The 18870-nt window shown below is 39.9% G+C and overlaps 1 long non-coding RNA gene and 1 pseudogene across 2 annotated transcripts in view; both read left to right on the top strand.

Annotated features, from left to right (window-relative positions):
• The window catches only part of LOC107501903, a 570942-nt gene that overhangs the window by 485701 nt on the left and 66371 nt on the right, over positions 1-18870 (top strand). The gene's annotated exons all lie outside the window — the stretch shown is intronic.
• Positions 5242-5359, top strand: LOC118612275 (annotated as a pseudogene).

Genomic DNA, 18870 nt, shown 5'->3' with positions numbered 1-18870 from the left:
ACGGGAGCTAAGGACACTGGCAACAGGGCTGGAAAGCAAAGAAACAGGTTGCAACAGAAAAAAAGTACTCAAGACCTATTTCAGGATCCAGGAAGGACTAGCGGGAGGTCAGGTTTATTGGATTCCAATGTGGTCTGGTTAAGATATTTGGGACAAGAGCTCTGTCACCACAAAAGCATTATGGTGGCTTTATAATGTGTTAACTTGCCTAGGCTAAACTAGGTTTTCCAAAATTCCTCTTCCAATGTGGGCCCAATAGAGATTCTCGTGCAATATTTAAAGGCAGCCAGCACCATATTGTAGGTTACATAGGATGTCTCTTTGCCGCTGGCTCACCTTGTCATCATGATGCTGTAGTTGGGCTGACAACTGCTACAGCATCATCCGGTTCCTTTTTAGGCTTATCTACCTCCTGGGCCAGGTGTGTGTGTGTCTCTGCGATGAAAGGTACCAGCATTTTCTGCAGGGTGCCTATACCATCAAGGTCAGAAATAGCAAGAACTGACATAAACTTCAGCCCATCTTTCTTGGGTTCAAACTTGTCCTTGTGACTGACAGCTTGTCCTTGCTCTCCCCCACTTCACATTCATTATCCTTCAGCAGCATCTGCCTCGTGGACTTCAAGGTCCAGAATGAGACACAAAGACAATAGCCTCGCAGAAACTATTTCACCAACTGCACAACTGGGCAAGGTCAAATCCCTGTAATAAATTCTTTATTAAAATATATATATATAAAATATATATATATATATATATATATATATATATATATATATATTTACACTACCTAATGGCTCTACCTCTGTGACTAGACATGGGCTGATACAAACATCTTCGACAGAATGGGAAGAGCATGGATTTTGAATCAGAGAGGTGAACCTGGGTTCGAACCCCACTCTTGCCACTCCTCATTTTCAAACTTTCATGTAGATTCTTGTCTTGTTGAGCCCCAGGTTTCACATCTGTCACATGAAGATAATGCCTACCTCATAGGGTTGTTGTAAGGATTAAATACAATAAATGTGCACAGCCCCAAGTTCATAGTAAGTGGTCACTGACAACGGGGGAGAAATGCTCATTCTTTATTGACTCAGGGTAACTTCTCTTCCTTCCCCTTCATCCAAAGCAGCTTTGCGAGAACAGATGCTACTCGATATGTGTGCTCCAAGGTCAATTGGTCATGAGTGGTCACAGCTGCCCACTTCCAGAAAGTGATGGAGAGGGAGCTGGTTTGACTCAGGTCATGCTTGCTTCCTTCCGACTGAATCACTGCAGGTGACTTCCTCTTCATTGTGTGGGGATAAATGCCTCACCCGGAAGGAGCATGTGTGACACACTCTTCCTAATCCTCAAATATTTCCATGTGGCCCAGTGGCTGCTGATTCCCAAGCTCTGACTGTTCTGTCTCTTCCTGCCTCTCCCGGTTATGTACTGGGGGCCAGAGTTGCTGAAAAAGAAAATGGAGGCCTCGCCAGACAGCTTTTTGAGTCTCTGGTGTGCCCATTGGTGGCCTCTGAGCATCTAGATAGCCCAAAGTATCAGTACCCTGACACCCAGAGCTGTTTTGAGACACAGATGACTTTCTTTAGCTTCATGATGGGTATTGTCAGAGCCACATTCCTAATGATAAGTCCATTGGTCAAAACTCTCTGATATTTACTTAATAAGAAGTTATGGACAGTGCATCTGGAGAATGGCAAGCATCCTTCACCCTTGCTGGATTAATTCACAGAAGAGGCAATAGGAAATAATGAAGAAGGCATTGGGGAGATACTGGAAAGGTAGAGATTCTAATCCTTATCTGTCACCCATGGTGGGGGGCTGTGGAAAGCCACTCAGTTTTGTTTGCTTGTTTTTGTATTTTTTGGCCTCATTTTTTTTCTCCTGTAACACCACCTCAGAGGTCCGTTCTCAGCTCTGAATACTTACGTATCAGCATGGATTAGTAGAAAAAGGACTAGACTATCAATAAATACTTCTGAATATCTGTCTTGCGCCAGGCACCTCACAAGATTCTATAGAATAAACAAAAAGAAAGACAGAATTCCTTTCAGGTGGTAGATAAGAATTAAACACTTAAAAAGTTACTGCGTAACATCAAGGCGATAATGGAAAAAGTCTCAGAGGCAGAGCATGATTATTTACCATGTGATTTGTACAGAAAATATGTGCCAGAGGAGATCAAAGAAATTGAAAGAAAAAGCAAAGGTAGTGAATCAGATCGGTCTATGAGTTAATGAAGTTTGTTTGTCTTTGAAGAAGTTTAAGATTTACATAAGTAAAGAGAAAAAGAGGACCAGGATGGAGACTAGACTCTCTGCCTTAAACTCGAATATCCATCATGGACAAGACTGTACACATCTCGTAGGCTCAGTTTTCCCATTTTCCACGTGGAGTTATCAAGTCATTTATCTTAGAGGGGATGAGACCCAGTATCCAATTAGGTGGTACTCCCTACATTGCTTTGAACAACATTTTACAAATCTATCAGCCAAGTGACTTTGTTAAACACCGGCAATGGATGCACAGACACTTTGCAAGCAGAATGAGAGGAACCAACATAAGCATAAACCGTAGGATTTTCCCTTAAAAAGGTTACTAGCCCTGTTGGGAAGGTGCAGTGCATAGACGCAGTGCGCCTGTAATAAAATGAAGCCAAGTGAACCTAGATAATCTGGCATGAAATACCAAATCCATAAAGAGCATTTCAACTCGAATTCCCATACCCCGTGGAAGAGTGCGACGCTGAAAATTTACTCAAGGAGAGCAAAGCATGTGAAAAATTTCACAACAGTCTTTTTCCTCACAAAGCCAAGTACTTGTTGCCCACCCACCTTTTTTTTTTTTTTTTTTTTTTTTTTTTTTTTTGCAAGTTTGCGAAATGACAAAAAGACTTCTCAGGCTGTTGGAAACAGATTGTCCCTTGGGCCCAAATGGGGTGTGGGGGGTGGGTTCGGTGGTGTGTGGTGAGACTCTGATTGCTGAGTAAGAAACATGTCTGAACACACAGACAAGGCCCGCTGCTCCTCTTGGCCTGGGCTAATATCTTTTACCTTACCCGACACACAAAGTTGTTTGGGGAAATCAAAATCATTTTGGAAAATACTTTTTTTAAAAACATACTTAGTGTTTGCAAAACAAGCACTGGGAGCTAGAGGAGAAACCAAGATGCCAAGACCCTCTGTTCCCTTAGCACATGGCCAACCCCCTTTCCTCCTACTTATTCCCTGTTCATCTTATACAGCCACACTGCCTCCTTAGCCAGAAATGATCTTTTCTCACATGTTCTTATAAACATCCCCTTCCCCTTAAATGAGGCCACTTCTAATATTCTCATCTGAAATATATCCCTAGTCACAATCTTTCCCTTACTCCTGCTTTACGTTTCTTCATGACCCTTTCCTGTTATTTAACATGTTACATATTCACCAATTTGTTTATTTTCTGAATCTCCCTCTAAAATATAAGCTACCTGAAAGGAAGGATTTGGTTTACTGGTGTATCTTTAGAGCTTAAGGGGATGACTAGAGAACAAAGGTTCTCTTTAGTTATTTGTTGACTGAATTGACTGAGTGAATGAATGTTACTAGACTTTTCCAGCTTTATAAGGTATAGCTCCTAGCTTCCTTCTTTTCACAAATTTCAATAATGTTTGAAACCTAAAGTAGTTGCAAGCTATAAGGTGCCTTCTGATAGAGAGAGAGAGACAGACAGACAGACAGACAGACAGACTAACTTTCCCTCTCACAGCTTAGATATCTAATACTCCACCATTTTGGAACACGTGAATTTATTTTCTGGGATATACATGCTTCACTCCAAGCCAGTTAAATTAAAAATTCTCGGGGTGGGTACAGATATCGGTTATATTTCAAGAGTACTCAGATGATTTTGATATTCAGCCAAAGGTGAGAACTATTCTAAATGCTGAGAACCAAGGCTGAAGTTATAAAGAGCAGATACATGACCCAGCTTCTTCTCAGGTGGTCAGTCACCTCCTCCATAACCACCATTCTTTAATTAGATGTGGCTCGCAGTCCCCTCACTGTACCATGCTCTTATTACACCCTGGACTCTTGCTTCTTACTTCCTTTGAGATCATCTACCTTTTCTTCTTTAGTCAGATCTCATTCATCCCTCTAGACTGCTCAGACTCCTGGAGCTTCTCGCATCTTTGAAATGACCTTCCTCCTCTGGGCCCCTCGGCCGTCCACCCTCATGTCCACCATCGCATCAATCAAGCGCTTCAATAGTCTGTTTCTCCCATCGGACTGAACGCTCTTTGAGGTCAGAGACTATATTATATTGATCTATGACCTTTCAGCTCTTAGGAGGGTGCTCATTACATAGAGAGCCCTCAGTGGATGCTGGATTAGTAAATTCGAATCACGAGGAAATGTGAAGTAAGAACTGAATGGCACTGCCATAGCAAAAGGCTAACGTCACCTCTTTATTGATAAGAATTCACTGAAGCCATGGCGGTGAATTCTAACCATTCAGGGACATACTGACACTTGCATTATAGAAGAACAACTAATCTTCACAGTCAGAAAGATGAATTTGATTATAAGTGTCTTGGCCCTCGGAATTATTTCTTTCACGGTTCATGCCTAAATTGCCTCCTCATCTAATGTAGCTCTGAAGAACCCATCTTGCCAGGGTTTAAATTAATTTCCGTCATGTGTTTATGTCACCTTGTAGCCAGACAGACCAATATATTTTAATAATTTTGAACAAATATGCCAACCTATCTTCAGAGAGTAAATAAAACCAAAAGTCACCATCTGCATCTTGTCTTTAAATTACAGTTACAAAAAAAAAGTTGGTCTATTCTTTTAAAAAAAGAATTTCTTTTCTCTGACATCATCACATTGATTGGTTCATATGCAATACGTTCTCAATATGTTGAAGTTTTAAGTTCTTAATTGGCATAGACCTAATTTCTGCAGTATGGTTTGCTCCTATTTCAAAAATTTCTTTATATCTTGGCTTGCTTTTGCTGATGTAACAGCTGAGGCAGCAAAGGGCATGCCTCTCCAATCACGCAGCACATGGAGTATAGTCCGGAGAGGACAGCAGAAAGAATTCCTGATTTCGTTTTAGAATTCCATCGATCAAGGCATTACCACACCAACTGTATCAATAAGCCTGAATGTAAGACATCTCCTAATTTTGTCTTCCTGACAGACCTCCACAGACATGCACCCTAATAGTGAACATTCACTTTTTAAAAATCATTGTCTACGGCCATGAACTCTGAACAAGCCCAATTCCATCTGATCTCGGAAGCTAAGCGGGGTCGGGCCTGGTTAGTACTTGGATGGGAGACCGCCTAGGAAAACCAGGTGCTGCAGGCATAAAAAGTAAAAAAAAAAAAAGATAAGGTGACAAGGTCCTTGCAATCTATGAGAGCAACCAAGTGTTGCCTCGACTAAATGAATGAATGAAGAAAGAAAGAAAGAAAGAAAGAAAGAAAGAAAGAAAGAAAGAAAGAAAGAAAGAAAGAAAGAGAAATCACCCTCGTCTATAGCTAAAACACTATGAAAATGTATGTCTAGAATCTTTCGGGAGACTGCTCTCCAAATCAAAAGAAGCTACAGCTATAAATGGCTATAGATGTCAGAAACCCGCATATCCTTTTGCCAACTAGGTAGCCACAGTTATTTATACTAACCTATTCTGACTGTGTCTTATTTTTCCTTCCAGTATTTCTTGTTTCAATTTTTCTCATCCATGTCGTTCACCATCCACCTGTTGCTTATGTCTTCCTCCCATTCTCTGAAGTCTTACACTCTAAAAAAGTAAGCGTGACCTTTTTTTTTTTTTCCTCAAAGGTTGAATGGCTAATCACTCTGGAAAAACAGCCAGAGATATAAAACATTGCCATCATTGAATATTCACTGTTTTGATATGATGGTGCAGTGCGATTACTGAGGTACAGGGGGATAAAAAAAAAGGGACAAGATTTAAAGTCATTATTCAGTTTCATTACTTTAAAGATGGCAATTCTCTGAAACTCAGTTGTCCTCTCGGAAAAGGAAATATAATCCTATCCAACTTTTAAGATCGTTATAGACTGGAGGTAATTCGTACACTCAACAAATATCGAACATATTTTAGGTGCCTGGCACTATGCTGAGTTTGAGCATATGATAGAGGACATGTCTGTTATTAGGTCAGATCAGTCTCTGGCCTTGTGAAGTTCACATTTGATTAGTGGGCACAGCAATAAATAAACATACAGCAAATAAAATAATAACCAATGCTTGCGAATGGTCTAAGCTTAAAATACAATATTTTTTGAACAATGTTTGAGATGTAGGGCCCATTGAAAATTTTTAAAATATTTTTTGAAATTATTTGTTGAAAATATTTCAAAGTTCTAATGCTTCGAATTCACTTTTTTATATGTCAGTGACTTCCCTTAATTAATATTGGTAATAAATCCATTGGGATTTCTCCTGAATGACATGTCACTCACCTGGTCATAAAATTATGCCATCCCTGAGTCTAGGAGAGAAAATGTCCTCTTCTGCTCTCAGACTCTGAAGAGACAGATCAAGAGGAATGGCCAGATTTTGTCACAGCTAGAGGCTAACTTGGCCATGTAACTAGCTTGAGGGCAAAGACTATGAAATTAGGTTTGAAGAAATAAAACATGATTATATATTGCATGTGTATAGTCTTTTCTTTTCATAGAAAGGGAACCGAGGCCAAAATTGGTGACAGAATAAGTAGTAGTTGATGTATCTTACAAGTCACCTGTATGAAGACTCACTGCTGTTCATAGAAATTGAATTTTATAGAAGAGTCATTTTGTATCATGTTTTTCTGTTAAATACTTTGAATATTAACTTTCTCAAATACTCAGTGGATTCATCAACCCACAAAAACCGAGTCAGTATAATTCTCCAGAGACTTTACGAAACTGGAGATATGGCTAAGAAAGGATTTATCCCTGCCCTCAAGAAGCCCAGCATATAAGGGGAAGGCAGCTTAAATGAATCAGTGCTACATGATACAGCCAGTTCTCCAGCAGGAACTGAATACTAGACACTCGAAGCTTCGGTACATCAAAGCTCCAGGGTATGGAGTGTTGACGTTTGTTTTCTTTTCTGGGATAGAAAAGAGAGAAAGAAAAAAAAATCGTAAGTCATCATACCCAGCCTGCACATATCTGAACTTTGGATATCATTATCATGTTTTGACTAACCCGAGAGCTCATTGTAATTTCTGTAAGCGTGCAGTGGCTGCGTCTACTCTCAGTCTGGCTCAGTCTATAGCTGAGTCTACTCTGCTATTTTTTAAATTTGACATCATGCCAGAGGGAATTCTAAGTAAAGACTGCTTTTGCTTTCAACCTTTCTGCCAAACCTGGGGAGCAATCATCAGCTCGAGTCACTCTGAGGACACAGTGTGTGTTCGTGCCAAGTATGCTGTGGTCGTTGAACCACCATGTACCGCTTTTCCGAAGGGGTCTTTCCAGTTAGGGGCCAGAGCTCAAATACTGTATACATGGCAAAGAGTCCTAAATATATGTCCTCCACCCCTACCTTCTTCCAGAATTTCAGCCTCGCATAGCCATCAGCCCACTCCGCGTCTCCCCACTTATCTAACATGCATATCGAAGGTGATACGTTCAAAACGAAACTGATTCTCTACCCTGTAAAACCGTTCTGCCCTCAGACTTTCACAACTCAGGGAGCCGTACCACCATCTATGTAGTATTTGAAGCCAAAAGCCTGAAACATACCCAGTGCCCCCTTCCTCCTTTCCTTCCTTCTCACGACCATCTCAACCAAGTCGTTCATTTTCCACCGAGTCTAATATCATCACTCCAGCCCAAGACGTTTTCACCTCCCGCCTAGATGACCATCATCACTCCTCAAATGGGCTCTTTTTCCACACTTGTCCCTCTACAGTTCTCCACACAGCTGCTGCTTGAGTCGCCTTGTTAAAAAGTTACTAAGATTGATGCCACTCGTTTGATTGCAGTTCGGTGCCATCAAACTTCCCCTAAACTGGGACACATCTGAGTGATTATCCGTTGGTTGACTAAAGGTGCATAGCGTAGTGAAGAGATACTCTTTACGGTCAAGGAGATCGTTCATGATTCTATGTTAAGCTTTTTGACACAACAGCTGTGCGAATTTGGGCAAGTTACCAAACATTTTTAAGCCTAAGTTCCAATCTGAAAACTAAAGTTAAAAATATGACCTGCTTTTGTTTATTCATTTATTCAAAAAATGTGTGTGGAGCTACTAAGATGTGTTGAATACTGTGATGAGAGTCAGCGTAAAAAAGTCAATAAAACAGATAGAAGACTGTCCTTATGTTGCTTAAAATTTAACTGAATATTAAGTGTCAAGCACATAAGAAGTGCTCAATAAACAGTGTGTGCCATTTGCATCCCCCACTCCCAATTCGCATGTTGAAATCCTCATGTCCATTGTGATGGTTTTAGGAAGTGGAGCCTTTGGAGTCATTAGGTCATGAGGGTGGAGCCTCGTGATGGCATTAATATTCTCTTAAGAGAGACCAGAGAGAGCTCCCTCACCCCTTCTGCCTGGCAAGGATGCAACCTACATGTCTGCTGCCCAGAACAGGGCCCTCACCTGACGACACTGGGCCTCTTGAGCTTGGACTTCCATCCTCTGGAACTGTGAGAAGTAAATTTCTGTTATTTATGGCCACCCAGCCTATGGTATTTTTTTATATTCAGCCACCTGAACAGACTAAGCAGGAACTTTGTTTTTTTCCTTTCTAGAACTAGGGATCACCTGCCCCAGCCTCCCTTAGATATCCCTTAATTCTTAATCCAGAGCCATTTTTACTTTATTGTGGTGCATTAATCTGTCATCTAGTACAGCAACATCCAGGTTTTCAAATTTAAAACAAAAACTTGAAATTATTTATCCTCAAAAAATCACTTAGATGTAGTCCTTTCAGTGAAATTTAGGGAAAGGATGCAATTATTGTCCCCCATGTGAGTAGGCCCTCAGCTACGTATAGCATCCACCAGATGTGTTAGGAGGTGAGCGTGTTCCTTGAAGGTTATAAATAAGCATGTGGTAAAATACAAGAATTGGGTTTTAACTACCAACATACCATACACAGCCAGATGACACCTCTAACCACAAAGGAAGAAGGCAATTCAATTACTGGAGTAAGACCTAGCCCTAAAAGCCACAGCTGCCACCCTTGTCAGCTGGAAGCCAGCTTGGGCTAATGCAGTCTTGGCTTGTGAGCGCCCAAAGACACCACCCTCTGAAAGCGAAGTGTCACCGCGACAACTCGGGAGGGAGGCCGTAGGCTCGCTGAAATCCCTTGAAGCACAGCGCGATTTCTTTTCATATTCATCCCCGGGAATTCATGTCCTCGTTCCTAAAAGGGAGCCGCAATTCAGTTCACGTAGAGAAACATCACAAGAACGGGTTTCCCCATCATAAACATAACCGATCAGAAACTGTTTAGTTTCAGAGGTCGCAAATCCAGTGCTACAATGATTTGATTTTCGTTTGCCCTGGACGCACAAATACAACCATACAGATTGGCAGACAAAACCCAACATCGCGGGTGTGATTTGGAAGGTCTTTTTTCTTGGGCATTTTGGGCCTGCAAAGTAATAAAAACGTAGGTGGTCTGGGAGCATTTCTGACTCCATGCCCACACTCGCTGGGTAGGCCGTTTGCTTTCTGTGGGCCTTCATGTCCTCACCTACTGAAGGAGAGTTGAGCAGGAAGCTTTAGATGTCCTTTCAAGTCTCCTGAAAGGGATGCGGCTAGGAAATGGCCTTGGCCCAGGCCTCTCTCCACCTGTGGTTGCCAGCACTGATATTTGCCTTTGGTCCATTTTGCCAAACTCTAAGCTTCCTTTCAGGAAGTTGCTTTGCATTAAGTAGACTTTTACTGTCATTTTGTACCATTCTATTAGCCAGATGTCATCTTGTTATCTACCTGCCTTTTCTCCTCTGTGAGGCGTAGGGACCTGTCTTTGTGTTGCAGCAACTGCATTAGTATTTCTAGTGGGTCGCTCTACCCAGCCTTCCCTTCAGACTAAGAAGTGTCTCCTTGGGAGAAAGGCAGATTGCACATTTATAAGAAGTTCTTTATACATTTTCTTTTCTCTACTCAAACATCTACAAGCTCAAGATAAGTGGGAATTATAGGACATTAGAGATTAATGGACCCATCCAGGCATTGGTTCTACAAACAATTATCAAGCATTCGTTATGTGTCAAGCACTTTGCTAAGGGCATTATATATATCTTATGTAATCAATCAACTAAAATTATTAATTGAACAACTACTAAGGATCTGGAAACTTACATCTTGTATTTCTGATAAATTTTCCTGAATTATTTTTTTAAATAATATCCTTATTATGAAAAATTAATATCAGTTTTTTCAAACTATAATTACATTTTGAGTATACAATTCAATAAGCTTTGGCCAGTAAATATGCACCCATGTAACCACTTCAAACATAAAATAGAACATCTCCATCATCCCTAGAAATTCCCTCATTCCTCTTTGCAATCAACTCCCGTCTATTTCAGGCTCCAGGCAAGCACTAATCTGTCATTATAGATTAGTGTCGCCTGCTCTAGAATGTCTTATAAATTGAATCACACAGCATGGTCTTTTGTATCTGCCTTCTTTCACTCAGCATAATGTTATTGAGATTTATTAATGTTGTTTGCATGTATTATTCATGATCTCCTTTTGTTGTTGAACAGTATTGATCGTAAGGACATACCACAGTTAGTTTATCCATTTGTATGTTGATAAATATTCGCGTTATTTCAGTTTGGGGCTATTATGAATAAAGCTACTACTAAATATCCACGAACAAGCATTTGTGTGAATACATGGTTTTATTCCTCGTGGGTAAATACTTAAAAATAGAGTAACTAGGTCATATTAAAGCGTGTGTTTTATTTTACGAAAAGCTCCCGAACTGTTTTTAGAACAGTGGTTCCATTTTATACTCCCAGAGTACCAGCTGTTCCACATCTTCACCAACACTTAGTATTGTCAGTCTTTTAACTCTAGCCTTTCGAGTGGAAGTTTAATGGTATCTTATTGTGATTTTAACGTGCGTTTCCAAGATGACTAGCAGTATTGAGCATTTTTGAATATGCTTATTAGTCACTCCTATCTTCATATATTAATTGTCTGTTGAAATACTTCAGATGGTTAGACTTTTACTATGGCGTTGTAAGAGTTATTTATACATTCTTGATGCAAGTCTTTCAGCAGACAGAGGCAATAAGAAAATTTTTTTCTCACACAGTGGTTTACTTTTTCCAGTTTCTTAATGGTTGCTTTCAAAGAGCAGACATTTTTCATTTAAATGAACTCCAATTTATTACTTATTTTTCCTTTGTGGTTTGTTATTTTGGGGTGAGGTCCAAGAAAACTTGGCCTATTCCAAGGTCGTGGATTTATTTTCCCTATATTTTATTCTAAAAGTTTTATAATTTTAGTTTTTACATGTAAGTCTATGACCCATTTTGGATTAATTTTTATTTGTAGTATGTGGTACAAGTCAAGTATTACTTTCTCTCTATAGATATCCAGTTTTTCTAGCACAATATGTTGACAATATGTTTCCCGTATAAAATTACCTGGGCGCAGTTTCATAAAGTCAATTGATCATATATGTGAGGGTCTATTTCTCTATTCTATTCTATTAATCTGTAATCTATCCTTGCACTAATACCATGTTGTTCCTGATAATCGCAACTTAGAGTGAGTAAACTAGGTAAGTCTTCTGACATTGCTCTTTTTCAAAATTGTTTTAGGTATTTTAGGTCCTCTGATCTTTAACATTAATTTTAAAATCAGCGTGTCAAGTCTTAGTTAAAAATAGTCTTCTGGTATTTTGATCAGTGTTACATTGAATTTATATGTCAACCTGAAAAGAATTGACATCGTGACAATAGTAAGCATTCCAATCCATGAGCATGGTATAGTTCTCTACTTGTCTTTTTTTTGTTGTCATTTTTCTAGCACCGTTTTGTAGATTTTAGTATATAGCTACTGCATATATTTCATAAAACTTATCCCTAAGCATTTCGTGTTTTTGATATTATAAAATATATTTAATTTTTCCCAGTTGTTTGTTACTAGAATATAAATATTCAATTGACTTATTTTTGTATACTGACCTGTTGTTATGTAACCTTACTAAACTCAGTTATTAGTTCATAAAGCTTTTTGTAAAGTCCTTGGAATTTGTTAGGTACATAATACTGCTCTCTATGAATAAGAACAGTTTTATTTTCTTCCCCCCAATCTCTATGCATCTTTTTACATGCATTACTGCAATGACAAATTTTTTGTTTGTTCGTCATTGAATAGAAGTGATGGCAATGGCCATTTTCCTCTTTTCCTTTTTCTTTGTGAGAAAGCACTCAGTCACAAACCATAGTATATAATGTTAGCTGTAGAAGTATATACACTGTATAATGATACTCTTTTTTTTTTTTGTAGATGTAATTTGCTGAGAATTTGTACATGAATGGTTTTTCATTTCTTGAGATAATCCATCGTTTTTCTCCTTTATTTGAATATGGTGAATTACTTTGATTGATTTTCAAATGTTGTATTAACTTTGCATTTCTGTATGTTCATATATAAGAATGAAGCATCAAAATTTAAAAGCTACTTGAAACTCATTGCATATGGGTATTTCTTGTCAACTGATGGACTATTTTTATAAGGAGATCTGAATCGTTCACTAGATTGAGAGATTCTCACATGTCAGTATTTATATCTATTTTCTCTTTGGCTGGCCTTATGTACCCCATTAAGGAATTCGTCAGCTCTTCTTTGAAAATTGAGGCCTGTTTCCCACTAATTTGTTGCTTCATGAAGAAAGAGAATATCATTATAGGGTGTGTACACTTCTGTGCAAATACCAGTTTTCTGTTTGGTTTTCCACCATCAACTTTGTCTCTGTCTTCTGGTTCGATCTCTTTAGAGACTAAACCTCCATTCATCATGAGGTAGGAGGGGTGGTTACCTGTGGTCTGAAAGAGGGGAAGGTGTCTAACGTGCAGCTTCTTCTAATACAGCCTTTCGGCAGCCATTTTGAGACCACTTTCGAAGGTATCTGATCTTCTGGACTTCTGCAGCTTTATAGTACAAAACAACATGCTTTCAGGATCTGTATATTTCCAGTTTGGGACTTGGGATGGCCATATATTGTTGCTATTTCTTGTTGCAAAAATATTGTTGCTTCTTCTCCCTTTGTCTTTGTGAATTTATGCCTTTAAAAAATATAATAAAAAACTTTTCATTGGCCTTTAAAATTGGAGTTTGGAGAAGCAACAGAGATTAATGAGAGTGTTCAATCACTTAGAAAGTCTTGGCATCAGTTTTTTAAAAATATATTAAAACATTTTAATATTTGATGAGGAAATTGAGATATAGCAAGGCTAGAGAAAGAAGCAGACATTGCCATAGGCCCATGTAGGCCATGTTAATGCATTTTTCTTTTCCCTGCAGGCCATGAAAAACACTGAGGAATTTTAAGCAGGATAGCAATGCAATCAGAATTACATTTTTAAATGAATGTTATGTCTAGAGTACAAAAAAGTTTTTGAGAAGAGTTAGGAATGAAGGCAGGTAGTCTGGTTAGGACACTCTAGCATCAATTAAAGAAAGAGTCACGGCAATTTGATCTGAGGCAGAGGCAGTGGGTCATGACCCAGAATCCTGCCCTGTGCTTTCAGTGGTCTCCTTCAATCTGTCATTATTCATTCTTTCGGTGAGGATTAATCCTACCAAGTGTCCCTTCTGAATCTCTCTCCCCTCCACCTTCTCTCCCCTCCAGCCTGAGCAACCATCGAGCTCCCCAGGGCCTCAGGACACTTCCCCCGCTATGCTTCCAGGATGATTTCTCTAAAGCACGGTCTGTTTGTGTGTTTCTTCAAATGAGAACTTCGCAAAGCCTCCCCAAAGTTTGGAAGACAAAGTCTGAGATCCTTAGTCTGACATCAATTTATATTATTAAATTTTATAAAAAGTATCCATCAGACAATGGGACATATATTGTGAATCGAGTTTTAAATTTTTAAATTTTTTTCATCGAAAGAGTGCTGCGTAACAAATTGCCACAAATGTAGGGACTTAAAAGAAACTGCTTTTGTTATTTCATCATGTTTATAGGTCAGGAATACAGCATAACTTAGCTGGAGTCTCTGCTTCAAGGCCTCTCATATTTAGAGGGAGATGAGGTGGAGAGGGAGAGAGAGAGAGATTTATTTCAAGGATTTGGTTCATGGTTGTGAGGGCTGGCAAGTCTGAAATCCAGCAAACTGGAATTCCTGACAGAGTTGCAGTCCTGAATCAAGATTCCACAGGGCAACAGGCTGCAACCTCAAGCAAGAGCTCTGTGTTGCTGTCTTGAGAATTCTGCCTTCTGGAAACCTCCATTTGCTCAGTGATTGAATGAGACCCTCAAGTGATTGGATGAGGCCCACCCACATTAGGAAGAGTAATATGCATCGCTTGGTTTATTTATTTAAATATTCATCTTCTCAAAGTCTACCAATTTAAAGGTTAATCACATCCAAAAAATACCTTCTCAGCAACCTCTAGACCAGTGTTTGTCTGGACAACTAAGCACCGAAGCCTCTCCAAGTGGACTAGCTATCAAGGGTTGCAGTCAAGGTGTTGGCTAGGGCTGGGTCTCATTTGAGGGCTTGACTTGGATCTTCCAAGCTTATCAATTGTTGGCAGAACTCAGTTCCTTGCATGGCCTAAGTTCCCTGCTGGCTATCGACAGGAGGTTGTCCTTGATTTTATGTGACATGAGCCTCTTCCTATGGTAGCTTGCATCATCAAGGTCATCAAGGGACGGGTCATACAAAATGGAAGGTCATAATTTATGTAACCAAATCAAGAAAATAATATTCCCCCACTTTCCCATGTTGGCACTTCTACTGCTTGGAAACAAGGTGCTAAGGCAGCCCCCAGTCACGGGGGAGAATGGCACAAGGGCATGGACACCGTCAGGTGGGTAGCCTGCTAAAGCCCACGTGTCGCGAACTGCTTACCTCTGTCCACATTTAGATTCAGGATGAACTGTTTCATGAGCATCATCTCAGCCAGTTTGCGAGGTAAGCGCTTTCATTTCCCTTTCACACATTAAGAAATTATACCATAATAATAAACAAAGGAAGAGGCAAAGCTGGTAATCAAGCCTGCATCTGTTTATTATCAAATTCTGTGTTTTTCTGATTATACTATAGGAAAAATCAATGAGGAGTAAAAAATACTGGAATTAAGCAACTCTAAGAACAAGTTTCTTTCTCTGGTTTCAAACTTCGACCTCCTACCCGTCAACCTGTCATGGCCGCCGCTTTTGTTTCACTAGAAATTTTTATTAGAGAGACTGATACTCATGCCCTTTCTCAGATCTACGTACTCTATACTCTTCCTTCCTCAGGTACATCTCTAAGACCAGTACTGATGCCTGTCTTATGAAATTTTTCTCATTCTTTATATTCCTGCTTTTGACTTCCCAGGTTCATTATCTTATAATAATCCTTGCTGGCTCTTGGTATTGCATGGATTAGCCTAACTTTCTGTTCCCATGGTCATCTGACCTGAAAACTGGAGCTATGCTATTTTGCCTGCAGATATGACCTTACCTCATTCTTCATCACCTGTCTGGCCCCTTGAGAAAGAATATAATTTTATGGCCTAGCCATCCATTGTCAGAAAAGTCAAACCATGGATTCCATTCCATGTTGTGCCCTGAATTCTAAACTCTGCCTGGTACCACAGTTTTTCTAAGACTGAGGTCCCTACCTTGATTCCTTCGAGAGCTCTTAGGGACCGGAGTCATGATTCTGAACCCAGATCATGGTAGCTAGACCCCCTTCTCTATCCTAGGCCATGCTGCTGGATAGCTGGCCCCCTTTGTGTTCAGCCTACAGCTGCCATCTAATATTATTCACCTCCAGTAAGTAGAGAAGATGTGGAGCCTATAACATTTCTTCCGGGTTTGTAAGAGGTAAGACGTTAAAATAATTAAACCTCCAGTTTCTGTCCTTAGGCTACTTGTTACAGACTTTAAATACAAAAGAAAAGAGTTCCAGGCCTTCTAGCCAAGGGCAAAGAAAGAATTTGGAATTTGCAGGCACAGGTTTTTCTTCAGTTCCTCAACCTTACAGCACCTGTGTAAAGCAAGCTGTGGCTATTCTAGAGGCAGTGTCTTGTCCTAGACGTCTGCACAACAGATCTCTCTCCCTTCTTCAAATTTCTTCTCTTGACCCTCCTTGCTTATATTCAGGGATCTCCATGGTCTGATTGCAAGCAGTTTTTTTCAGTCTTTTTCCACGTCCTGTGCATGATAATCCCTTCCCCTTCCTTGTGTATAATAATAGTCTTCCCTTAATTCTTCCCTTACTAAATTTGATCCAAGATCTTTTCATTCGGGTCCAGTAACACCACATTCCTAGATAGCACTTCCTGTTCCTTTCAAAAATCTCAATGAAATGCTCTTTTATCTGTGATCCTCAGTACATTGTTTATATCAACCCAAGCATGTATATCATTCTATCATGTGATTTGGCTCAGGATTTACATGCCTTTCTATCCCTATTAGCCCAGAACACTTTTTAAAAAGTTAAAAACCTGCTTTGTATTCTTGTTTTATTTCCATTTTCAGATTCTATCACAATGTACTAAGTGAGGCAGGGTGACAGAATGAGGTTGAGGATGAGACGCAGATTTCAGAATCAGACGTACCTAAATTTGGAAATAGGTTCTGGCATGTACTAACCGTGTGACTGGAAAACTTACTTAGTCTCAAGACTTGGTCCCCTCCCTGATCCAATGAGGTAGCATTGCTTGCTTCAGAGATTTACTGTGAAAACTCACTAGTATTAAACATAAAGATTAGCACAACGTAGAGAATACAATTCCTCCTTCTTCCCCAAACCTTTCATTCCCACAACCCAAAACCTACTACCCACTCCAAGCTCCTCTCCCACCCACTCTTCCTCGTTCCACCCCACCATTAATGAGTGTTTGTTAAAATGAACTGTGTCTTCCGTCACTGGCCCCCTTGAATCAGGAAGCAAATGACTCACAGCTTTTAAATGATCTATTGACTTTTCCTCTAGAGCCTTTCGCTTGTTTGGTGCCTTGTATCCTTGCTTTTCTCCTCCTCCCCCTGCGCTGGTCTGCTGTGAAGCCTTCTTTTGTGTTCTCTTTCTGGTCTAAAATTTCATTTTCACCTTCGAGCTCTTTGTTTACATTGCATCTCTCTCCTGATGAAAGAGTGTGGCCTTGAGAAGCTGGCATCTATTTAATCTGCTGGCTTCTCAAGATGGGTATTTATGAGTTTCCTCATGTTCCCAGTGCTGGGGACCTCAGCACACATGCCAGCGCTTTCTGACTAAGTGCTCCGGCCTGAAAGGAGGACCGTTCCAAGGTTATGTCATCCCCCGCCATGGCGCTTCCTCATCCAGCGCCGGGAAAAATAAAGGTTTCCATGGAGATGAAGCAGAAACAAGTCTGTCTGATCAATTCTGATTTTTATAATAGGAATTTATTTTAAGCCTTATCAAGCAAACTTCAAGCATTGAATATCTACTTGGTTCGATATAAGAGAGAGACCGGGTCTTTGCCCTAAGGAACCTTAAAAATTAGTTGAGAATGAAAAGTAATTCACAAGAAAGAGTGTAGTTAAAGCCTAGGAATAGGAAGAGCTTATTTAATTAATATTTATTCAGTTACTACATGAATAAACAAATACAGGATTGCTTTGGACTAAATGTTTGTGTCCCCCACTCCCCCAAATGCATTTGTTGAAACCCTGATCCCCAATGTGGTGATATTTGTAAATGGGGCTCTTGAGAGGTGTTTAGGCCAGGAGAGTGGAACTAGTTCTCTCCCAAAAGGAGACATGAGAGTGACGTCTCATGCCCTTCACTTCCCAGCCCACCGCCCCGCTTCCTGCCGCGTGCGGACACAGCAGGCAGGAAACGAACCAAAAAGAAGGCCCTCCCTGGCCGCAGCCCATGCTGGCATCCCGAGCTTGGACTTCCAGCCTCCAGAACTGTAAAGGATACATTTCTGTCATTTAAGCCACCCGATCTATAGTATTTGTTATAGCAGCCCTAAGTGACTAAGACCATGACTGACTGAATAAAAAGGAGTACATGAATGCATAAACGAAGGCTCGAGTTTTAAGTCTCGTGCTTTAAAAATTGGACACAGTATCTAATTCAAAGAAATATAAATCGCCTTTAAACTATTTGTAATGGAACTCCACATCAAACTCATTAAGTCAGCAATCTTAAGTAACAGTAATGGACCAGACCTCGCAGTGAATCCACATGGAAAACAAGATGAATAAGATGTCCTTTTCTAGAATAGAAGAAAAATTCTCCTGTCACCTGTTATGGATTATTTCCAAACCAGCCTAAGTACAGGCACACAAGCTCCAAACTGCAGAATATCATCAGTATTCAGTCCAATAATAGACTGAATGGAGAGTGTACCGGGACTCAGGACACTCGCTGACTGATCTATGAGCATTAGTCAGTGCGCCTGTGTCATCGACTGGAGAGCTTTATCCTTCTCTGTCCGGAAGTAGTTTGACACTATCTATTCTTTGTTCTAGGCACAAGTCAAGGTAATGGAGCCATAAAGATGAATAAATATCTGTTATGTTCCCAACTAGACTTTAAATTTCCTGAGAAGGGGTCTAATTTTTATTTATCTATGCATCTTCTACAGAGCTTCACATAGTTTCTGACACATGGGAGATACTCACTTATATCGAAAGAATAAATGAATGAGTGTAATATAAAATAAAAATATCTATTTGCTCAATAAGGATC

Source organism: Rousettus aegyptiacus, unplaced genomic scaffold (genome assembly GCF_014176215.1).
Source record: "Rousettus aegyptiacus isolate mRouAeg1 unplaced genomic scaffold, mRouAeg1.p scaffold_m13_p_15, whole genome shotgun sequence".
Classification (NCBI taxonomy): Eukaryota; Metazoa; Chordata; class Mammalia; order Chiroptera; family Pteropodidae; genus Rousettus; species Rousettus aegyptiacus.
The sequence above is the reverse complement of the archived record's forward strand: the minus strand, read 5'-3'. Positions and strand labels throughout refer to the sequence as shown.